The sequence below is a fragment of the Prionailurus viverrinus genome, chromosome B3 (assembly GCF_022837055.1).
Source record: "Prionailurus viverrinus isolate Anna chromosome B3, UM_Priviv_1.0, whole genome shotgun sequence".
Lineage (NCBI taxonomy): Eukaryota > Metazoa > Chordata > Mammalia > Carnivora > Felidae > Prionailurus > Prionailurus viverrinus.
The window spans coordinates 70,279,277-70,290,442 of NC_062566.1; positions in this window are offsets into that span (position 1 = coordinate 70,279,277).

Below are 11,166 nucleotides of genomic sequence, written 5' to 3' on the forward strand. Positions count from 1 at the left end.
TATGGAGAAGAGAGGAGTGCATCTCTTAGGGCAAACATCTCTCATTTGAATATAAAGATCACACTGTCAAGGCTTGGGAAGGGGTTATCCTTTTCTTATAGAAGCCTTGTTCAGACCATGCATTTGGGAGCTAGGTGAAGTAAGTGCATAGTTAAGAGCTCTGGAATCAGACTGTGGAATCCTGGTAGTGTCCTTTACTAGCTTTGTGATTTGGGATAAGTTTCTTCAACTCTTAGCCTCTCCCACCCAATAATTCATCTTCATAAGATGGTGAAGATTAGGGGTGCCTGGGTGGCTCAGTCAGTTAAACGTCTGACTTCAGGTCGTGATCTCATGGCTTGTGGGTTTGAGCCCCACGTCTGGCTCTGTGCTGACAGCTTGGAGCCTGGAGCCTGCCTTGGACTCTGTGTCTCTGCCTCTCTCTGTCCCTCCCTTGCTCTGTCTCTCAAAATATATAAACATAAAACTATTAAAAAAAAAGAATGGTGAAGATTAAAGGGGAGCCTTGGTGGCTCTGTCAGTTAAGCATCCAACTTCAGCTCAGGTCATGATCTCATGGTTCGTGAGTTTGAGCCCCACATCAGGCTCTTTGCTGTCAGCACAGAGCCTGCTTTGGATCCTCTGTCCTCCTCTCTCTCCTCCCCTTCCCCACTCGTGCTCTCTCTCTCTCAAAAATAAGTAAACATTAAAAAAGTGGTGAAGATTAAATAATAGAATTTATTTGTGTAAAGTAGCAGGTAAAGTAAGTACTCAAAGTTAATTACTAGTATTAGCATTATGAGCCCCCAAGATCACAAACCTCTTCCAAGAGTTTGTGAACCAGAATTGTCTTCCTCTACGTTGTGCCAGGACTCTAAAAAGCCAATGGAAGTAAAAAGCACCTTCTAGCACTTGGAACCATCTTCTATCTGCCCCAAACCTATGACTGTATCTGAGTGAGTCTGGGACCCTCCATTCTGTTCTCAGGGGAGTGGTGGCTCTGTGCCCTGGGGTTTCCCAGCCCTGTGGGAATGCTATCCTGCTTTTCATGTTAAACTGTGGGAGCTGAGTGCTGGAGCAGCTGGTTCCATCTCCGTTTTGTGTTCTGGGACCTCCTAGACCATATTTCTGTGGATTCTTTTTTTTTTTTTTAATTTTTTTAAATGTTTATTTATTTTTGAGACAGAGAGAGACAGAGCATGGATGGGGGAGGGGCAGAGAGAGAGAGGGAGACACAGAATTGGAAGCAGGCTCCAGGCTCTGAGCCATCAGCCCAGAGCCTGACGTGGGGCTCGAACTCACGAACCATGAGATCGTGACCTGAGCTGAAGTCAGACGCTCAACCGACTGAGCCACCCAGGCGCCCCTCTGTGGATTCTTTAAGCTGCTCATCTCCTTCCTAATTTCATGGCCTTTTCCACCCAGTCTTTTTTTTTTTTTTAATTTAATTTAATTTTTAAATTTACATCCAAATTAATTAGCATACAGTGCAACAATGATTTCAGGAGTAGATTCCTTAATGCCTTACCCATTTAGCCCATCTCCCCCACCCCCTCCAGTAACCCTCTGTTTATTCTCCATATTTATGAGTCTCTTATGCTTTGTCCCCTCCCTGTTTTTATATTAATTTTGTTTCCCTTCCCTTATGTTCATCTGTTTTGTCTCTTAAGCTCCTCATATGAGTGAAGTCATATGATATTTGTCTTTCTCTGACTGACTAATTTCACTTAGCATAATACCCTCCAGTTCCATCCATGTAGTTGCAAATGGAAAGATTTCATTCTTTTTGATTGCTGAGTAATACTTCATTGTATATATATATGCACCACATCTTCTTTATCCATTCCATTGATGGACATTTGGGCTCTTTCCATTCTTTGGCTATTGTTGAGAGTGCTGCTTTAAACATTGGGGTGCACATGTCCCTTCGAAACAGCATACCTGTATCCCTTGGATAAATACCTAGCAGTGCAATTGCTGGGTCATAGGGTAGTTGTATTTTTAGTTTTTTGAGGAACCTCCATGCTGTTTTCCAGAGTGGCTGCACCAGCTTGCATTCCCACTAACAATGCAAAAGAGATCCTCTTTCTCTGCATCCTCATCACCTGTTGTTGCCTGAGTTGTTAATGTTAGCCATTCTGACAGGTGTAAGGTGGTATCTCACGGTGGTTTTGATTTGTATTTCCCTGACGATGAGTGGTGTTGAGCATTTCTTCATGTATTGGTTGGCCATCTGGATGTCTTCTTTGGAGAAGTGTCTATTCATGTCTTTTGCCCATTTCTTCACTGGATTATTTGTTTTTTGGGTGTTGAGTTTGATCAGTTCTTTATAGATTTTGGATACTAACCCTTTATCTGAAATGTCGTTTGAAAATTCTTCTCCCATTCTGTCAATTGCCTTTTAGTTTTGCTGATTGTTTCCTTCTATTATGGTATTATGATCAATGAGTTTATGTTTGTGATTAATATATTTGGGTGCTGCCACATTTGGCGCATAAATGTTTACAATTGTTAGGTCTTCTTGGTGGATAGACCCCTTGATTATGATATAATGCCCTTCTGCATCTCTTGATACAGTCTTTATTTTAAAGTCTAGATTGTCTGATATAAGTATGGCTACTCCAGCTTTTTTTTGATGACCATTAGCATGATAGATGGTTTTCCATCCCCTTACTTTCAATCTGAAGGTGTCTTTAGGTCTAAAGTGGGTCGCTTGTAAACAGCATGTAGATGGATCTTATTTTCTTATTCATTCTGTTACCCTATGTCTTTTGATTGGTGCATTGAGTCCATTGATGTTTAGAGTGAGTACTGAAAGGTATGAATTTATTGCCATTATGATGCTTGTGGAGTTGGAGTTTCTGGTGGTGTTCTCTGGTCCTTTCTAATCTTTGTTGCTTTTGGTCTTTTCTTTTTTCTTTCTTTCTTTCTTTCTTTCTTTCTTTCTTTCCTTTTTTCTCTCTTTCTATTTTCATCTATTCTCCCCTCAGAGAGTCCCCCTTAAAATTTCTTGTAGGGCTGGTTTAGTGGTTACAAACTCCTTTAATTTTTGTTTGTCTGGGAAACTTTTTATCTCTCCTTCTATTTTGAATGACAGCCTTGCTGGATAAAGAATTCTTGGCTGCATATTTTTCTGATTCAGCACATTGAATATATCCTGCCACTCCTTTCTGGCCTGCCAAATTTCTGTGGATAGGTCTCTTGTGAACCTGATATGTCTTCCCTTTTAGGTTAAGGACTTTTTTTTTTTCCTTTGCTGCCTTCATGATTCTCTCCTGCCTGAGTATTTTGTGAATTTGACTATGATATGCCTTGTTGATCATCAGTTTATGTTGAATCTAATGGGAGTCCTCTGTGCTTCCTGGATTTTGATGTCTGTGTCTTTCCCCAGGTTAGGAAAGTTTTCCACTATGATTTGCTCCCATAACCCTTCTAAGCCAATTTCTCTCTCTTCCTCTTCTGGGACCCTTATGATTCTCGTGTTTCTTTTTTAATGAGTTACTGATTTTTCTAATTTTTTTTTTTTGTTTATTTGTTTTTGAGAAAGAGACATGGAGCGCGAGCAGGGGAGGGACAGAGAGAGAGAGGGAGACACAGAATTCGAAGCAGGCTCCAGGCTCTGAGCTGTCAGCACAGAGCCTGATGCGGGGCTCCAGCTCACCAACTGCGAGATCATGACCTGAGCCGAAGTTGGACACTTAACCAACTGAGGCACCCAGGTGCCCCTGATTTCTCTAATTCTTTTTTTTTTAATTTTTTTTAACGTTTATTTATTTTTGAGACAGAGAGACAGAGCATGAACAGCAGAGGGGCAGAGAGAGAGGGAGACACAGAATCTGAAACAGGCTTCAGGCTCTGAGCTGTCAGCACAGAGCCCGCTGTGGGGCTCAAACTCATGGAGCGTGAGATCATGACCTGAGCCGAAGTCGGACGCTTAACCGACCGAGCCACCCAGGCGCCCCTGATTTCTCTAATTCTTAAATTGTGCTCTTTTGCCTAAATCTCCCTCTTTTTTTCTGCTTTGTTATTCCCCATAAGTTTGTCCGCTATATTGCTGATTCTCTGTTCTACCTCATCCATCCTTGCCACTGTGGCAACCATTCGTGATCGCAGCTCAGTTATAGCATTTTTTATTTTATCCTGACTAGTTTTTACTTCTTTTATCTCTGCAGAAAGGGATTCTAACCTTTTTTGACTCCAGCTAGTATTATTATCGTGATTCTAAATTCTGGTTCAGACATCTTGCTTGTATCTGTGTTGGTCAAGTCCCTGGCTATCGTTTCTTCCTGCTCTTTCTTTTGGGGTGAGTTCCTTTGTTTCATCATTTTGAAGGGAGAAAAGGAATTAATGAGGCAGAAAAAATTAAAATTAAAAAAATAAAATTAAAAAAATTAAAATTTGGGGCCCTGGGTGGCGCAGTCGGTTAAGCGTCTGACTTCAGCCAGGTCACGATCTCGCGGTCTGGGAGTTCAAGCCCCGCGTCAGGCTCTGGGCTGATGGCTCAGAGCCTGGAGCCTGTTTCGGATTCTGTGTCTCCCTCTCTCTCTGCCCCTCCCCCGTTCATGCTCTGTCTGTCTCCCCAAAATAAATAAACGTTGAAAAAAAAAATTAAAAAAAAAAAAAGAAAAAAAAAATTAAAAAAATATTAAAATTAAAAAATTAAAAATACACACACACACAAAATCGAATAAATGATGCTAGATCCTAGGTGTGTTTTGGTCGGAGTGTTGAAAGTGGCTTGATTGGGGTGCCTGGGTGGCTCGGTCAGTTGGGCATCCGACTTTGGCTCAGGTCACAATCTCGCGGTCCGTGAGTTCGAGCCCCACGTCGGGTTCTGTGCTGACAGCTCAGAGTCTGGATCCTGTTTCAGATTCTGTGTCTCCCTCTCTCTCTGACCTTCCCCCATTCATGCTCTGTCTCTCTCTGTCTCAAAAATGAATAAACGTTAAAAAAAAATTAAAAAAAAGTGGCTTGATTAGAGAAAAAAGGGGAAAGAAGAAAAAAAGAGGAAATCGTTTGAAAATTTGAAAAAATGAATACACTGAAGTAGACTAAAATGAAATGATGGAAGTAAACTAGAATTTGAAAAAACTTACGCAAAGGGGGGCGCCTGGGTGGCACAGTCGGTTAAGCGTCCGACTTCAGCTAGGTCACGATCTCGTGGTCTGTGAGTTCGAGCCCCGCATCGGGCTCTGGGCTGATGGCTCAGAGCCTGGAGCCTGTTTCTGATTCTGTGTCTCCCTCTCTCTCTGCGCCTCCCCCATTCATGCTCTGTCTCTCTCTGTCCCAAAAATAAATAAACGTTGAAAAAAAAAATTAAAACTTACGCAAAGGTAAAAATATAGTAGAAAAAAATTAAAGAAAAATTTTTTTTTTTTTTTTTTTAAATTTTTTTTTCCAACGTTTTTTATTTATTTTTGGGACAGAGAGAGACAGAGCATGAACGGGGGAGGGGCAGAGAGAGAGGGAGACACAGAATCAGAAACAGGCTCCAGGCTCCGAGCCATCAGCCCAGAGCCTGATGCGGGGCTCGAACTCACGGACCGCGAGATCGTGACCTGGCTGAAGTCGGACGCTTAACCGACTGCGCCACCCAGGCGCCCCAAAGAAAAATATTTTTAATACAAATTAAAAATAAAGATGAATCTTTTCTCTTTCTGTATTCAAGAAAAAGAAACGAAAAAGAGAAAAATGAAAGTAAAAAAAAAAAAGGAAATCGTTTGAAAATTTGAAAAAATGAATACACTGAAGTAGAGGAAAATAAAATGATGGAAGTAAAATAGAATTTCAAAAAATTTACACAAAAGTAAAAAATATGGTAAAAAAATTAAAAAAAATATTTTTAATAAAAATTGAAAATAAAAATGAATTTTTTCTTTCTGTATTCAAGAAAAAGAAAAGAAATGAAAAAGAGAAAAAAAAGAAAAAAAAAAGGGAAAGAAAATTGAATAGATGGACCTACTGACAGACTAAATACGGCTGAAATTACTTCGCTTCCCCCTAGAAGTCAGACTATGAAGCGGTTTATAGTCCATAAACTAAGCAGGCAGTGAGACTTTTGTTCTTGAAGAGCGAGGTTGGCCCAGTTGGGTGGGGTTTAGTGTAACGGCTCCGTTCTCCACTAGATGGTGCTGCTAGCCTCCTGGGGTAGATTATTGTGGTGCTCACAGGTGTGTATGTGCATGTGTGGGAGCGGTGAAAATGGAATCACCCAGGTATCCAGTCTCTAGTATCAGAACTCTGTTCTCCCTGATCAGCAACTGCGCACCCGTCCTTTGTCTTCAGCTTTCGTCCGTGACCAAACCCCAGGTAGTATCTCTCTCCTGAGTTTTGTCTCAGATGGGGTTGTTTTTCCTGACCCCTTGCTTCTGAAGGACCGTGGCTTTGACCCGTTCTGCCTCTCTGTGGAGGGTCTCACCGAGCAATGGCTGGGTGCCAGCTACACCCAGGAAAGTTCATGGGATAGTGTAGTAGCAGTGTCAGGGATTATAGAAAATCACAACACACATCCGGCACCAGGCTTCACACTTAACGACCTTATTCCAGCACCAGTGAATGTGGCCGTTCTCTGGGGTCTGCTGGGACCAGGTGGCTTCAACAGTCTCTACCAAACGTCCTTTCAGCAGTGGAACTGCTTCTCCCCATGTGGCTTGAGAACCTCCTGGGCCCCAGTCTGCGTTTGAGGATTCGCCCTTCCCACCAGAGCACTGCCAGGTATTGTACTGAGGAATTTCCGACTCTGTGCTCCCCTTGTTTACAGTCTTAATGGAATTTAAGCCCTCTCCTTTCTCCTTTCTCCCTTTTTAGTTCAGCTCCTGTGGCTGTTTCCAATTTTTCACTTTCTCTCTAGCTGCTTTTCAGGAGGGGTGCTTTTCTGTATTCTCCCCCCTGACTCCGTCCTCTCTTTGCACGCAAAAACACTTCCCTGCTTTCCGTGGCTCCTCTCTCCCCAAGTTAACCTCTCTGTGCAGTGTACCTGCTGAATTCTATGGTTCAGGTTGTGCAGATTGTTGTGTTAATCAGATCAGTTTTGTAGGTGTGCAGGATGGTTTAGTGTTGGTCTGGCTGTATCTCATGAATGCGAGACACACAGAAAACTTCTGTGCTGTTCTGCCATCTTGGCTCCCCCCACTTCCACTCAGTCTTAATCCCTTGATGATCACATGACACATAATTGGCACTATCTCCTTTATCCTGACCTTCCATTTATCTTCTCTTGCTAACATATGAGTTCTTTCAGTGACAATGTTAGTGTCAGCCTGATATCACAATTCTCCATTCCTCTCAGGCTCTGGGTTTCTGATAAAATGCCACTCACTTACTCACTTTATCGTTCAAAAATGTTTGATGGGCACTTACCAGGTGCCAGACCCTGATGAGTGTGCCATCTCATCATCGCAGTGCAAACAGCACAGTGCAAATAGCACAGTGCTGTAATGGACAGATGTAGAGACACTGTGGGTGGTAAGAGAAGCTGTCCAGGCCATCCTGGGAAGGCAGCGGCAGCTTCATTCTGTCTGAGATCAGAAGGATACGTTATATTTTGTCACTGGACAAATTGAGACAGGTCCTTCTCAGCAGAAGTAGCAACATATCTAAAAAGGGCAAGAGAAAGGCTGCGTGATTGGAGAAACTACAAGTCCCTCAGTATTACTGAGGCATAATGTTAATGAAACAAGGGCAGGAATGGTGGAAGATGAGGCCAGCTAGATAGGAGCCAGTTTAGGGATGGCTTGTCTGCTGTAGAAGTGTGGAGTTTGTCCTATAGGTCAGCGGTTACAATATGGTGGTAAAAACACATTAACATAAAACTTACCATCTTCACTATTTCTGAGTATGCAGAACACTGGTGTTAACCTTATGCACATTATTGTGCAATAAAAATGTTTATTTATTTTGAGAGAGAGAGAGAGAGAGAGAGAGAGAGAGAGAGCGCGCAAGTGGAGGGGAGAGGGGCAGAGAGAATCCCAAGCAGGATCTGCATTGTCAGCACAAAGACCTGATGCAGGGCTCGAACTCACAAACCATCAGATCATGACCTGAGCTGAAATCAAGAGTCTGACACTTAACTGACTGAGCCACCCAGGCGCCCCACTAGGATTTTTTCATCTTGTAAAACAGAAACTCTGTACCCATTGGACAACAGCTGCCCTTTTCTCCTTCCCACAATTTTTGGGAAATCACCGTTCTAGTTGTTTCTTTTTTATTATTTATTTGTTTATTTATTGAGAGAGTGCACACAAGTGAAGGAGAGGGACAGAGGGAGAGAGAAAGAATCTTAAGAAGGCTGCATGCTGGGGCGCTTACGTGGCACAGTTGGTTGAGCATCCAACTTCAGCTCAGGTCATGATCTCACAGTTTGTGAGTTCGAGCCCCACATTGGGCTCTGTGCTGACAGCTCAGAGTTTGGAGCCTGCTTCAGTTTCTGTGTCTCCCTCTCTCTGCTCCTCCCCTGCTTGCTCTGTGTCTCTCGAAAATAAATAAACCTTAAAAAAAAATAAGGCTCCATGCTGAGCGGGGCTTGGTCCCATGATCCTGGGATCATGACCTGAGCCAAAATCAAGAGTTGGATACTCAACAGATTGAACCATTCAGGTGCCCTACGTTCTATTTGTTTCTAAGAGTTTGACTACTTTAGATACTTCATATTAGTGGAGTATTTGTCTTTTTAAGACCGGTTACTTAGTATAGTGTCCTCAAGTTTCATCCACGTTGTAACATATGACAGGATTTCCTTCCTTTTTAGGGTTAAATGATATTCCATTATATGTATCTATCACATTTTTTTTAACTTAAAATTTTTTTAGTATTTATTTTATTTTTGAGAGAGAGAGAGAGTGCGAGTGGGGGAGGTGCAGACAGGGAGGGAGACACAGGATCTGAAGCAGGCTCCACACTCTGAGCTTTCAGCATGGAGCCCCACGTGGGGCTCAAACTCACAGACCGTGAGATTATGACTCGAGCCGAAGTTGGTGCTCAACTGACTGAACCACCCAGGCACTCCTTCCTTTTTTTTTTTTTTTTTAAGTTTTGTTTATTTATTTTGAGAGAGACAGAGAGAGTATGAGTGGGGGAGAGGCAGAGAGAGAGGGAGACAGAGGATCTGAAGCAGGCTCTATGCTGACAGCAGAGAGCCCTATGTGGAACTTGAATTCATGAACCGTGAGATCATGACCTGATCCGAAGTCTGACGCTTAACCTACTGAGCCACCCAGGTGCCCCATAACTTGTATCTTTCATTTAAAATTATGTTTGTGGGATTTGTTCATGTGTCATTGTTTCTGTTGTATGAATACATCATAATTTATATATCCATTTTACAGGTGATGGACACCTTTTTTTTCTAGTTTTTGATTATTAGGGATAATGCCAGTGAAAACATTCTTAAACACATACCCAGTGCACATTTGCATGAATTTCTTTATGGCTGTAACTAGGAATGTAATCATTCGGTCAAAGCATATGCATTCCTTTAACTCTGATAGGAAATGCCAAACTGTTTCCAGAATCATTTTGCAAATTTGTGCTCTCATCAGCAACTTACAAGACTCCTTTTTGCTCCATATTTGCACTAGCATATAGTATTTTCAGATTTTTTTAAAGTCTATTTTTATTTATTTTGAGAGAGTGGTAAAGAGCAAGCGGGGAAAGGGGCAGACAGAGAGGGAGACAGAATCCCGAGCAGGTTCCGCACTATCAGCGCAGAGCCTGATGCAGGGCTTGAACTCGTGAACTGTGAGATCATGACCTGATCTGAAGTCAAGAATCAGCCACCTAGGCACCCCTCAGATATTTTTATTTGAGAGAGAGAGAGAGAGAGCGCGAGAGGACGTGGGCCAGCGGGGGAGGGGCAGAAGGAGGCAGGGATAGAGAGAATTGTAAGCAGGCTTCATGCTCAATGTAGAGCCTGACTTGGGGTCCATCCCATGACCCTGGAATCATGATCTGAGCCAAAATCAAGAGTAGGAAAAATCAACCAAAATCAACCAACTGAGCCATCCAGGCACTCCTTCAGATATTTTTTAAGTAAATTTTTTTTTGAAGAATTACACATATCAAAGTATACAAATCTTGTGCTGGAAGTCCTTGCTAGATTAATTTGGCAAGAGAAAGACACAAAAGGCATCCAAATTAGAAAGGAAGAAGCACAATTGATATTTGCAGGTGATATGACCTTATATGTAGAAAACCCTAAAGTCTCAATCAAAACTCTATTGGAACTAATCAAGGAATTCAGTAAATTTGTAGGATATAAAATCAACATACATAAATCAGTTACATTTCTAAATACTAACAATAAAATACCTGAAAAAGAAATGAGGAAAGCTATTCTATTCACCAGGAGATCATGGTGCTGTGAATCTGGGTGTTTTCTAACAGTATGATAAAGAAGACTTGCTCGCCTCTCCTGTCAAAGAAAGAATAGTTTTGGCAGGGGAGAAGTGGGGGAAAAAAAAAAGCAATTTGCATTTTTCTTTTTTTTAAAAAAAAATTTTTTTTTTCAACGTTTATTTATTTTTTTTTGGGACAGAGAGAGACAGAGCATGAACGGGGGAGGGGCAGAGAGAGAGGGAGACACAGAATCCGAAACAGGCTCCAGGCTCTGAGCCATCAGCGCATAGCCTGACGCGGGGCTCGAACTCACGGGCCGCGAGATTGTGACCTGGCTGAAGTCGGACGCTTAACCGACTGCACCACCCAGGCGCCCCTGCATTTTTCATTTGTATTGTGAAATGTGAAAATAAAATTGTCAACTGTTTTAGTTAAAGACAACAACAACAACAACATCCTCCTGGGGCACCTGAGTGACTCAGTTGGTTAAGTGTCCTACTCTTGATTTCAGCTCAGGTCATGATCTCATGCGGTTCATGGGACTGAGCCCCGTGTCGGGCTCTGGGCTGACAGCGTGGAGCCTGTTTGGGATTCTCTCTCTCTCTCTCTCTCTCTCTCTCTCTCTCTCTCTGCTCCCTGCCCCCAAAATAAATCAATAAACTTATATACATATGTATATATATACACACATGCATATATACTCCCGATAAACTATCATAAAGTGGCACACTCATGAAACTATAGCCTAGATCAGAAAATAGACTATTGCCAGCACCCCAGAAGCTCCTCTCTGCCCTTGCCAGTCAATCTCTTTCTTTTCCCTAAATGTAACCTCTATCCTGACTTTCATCACCA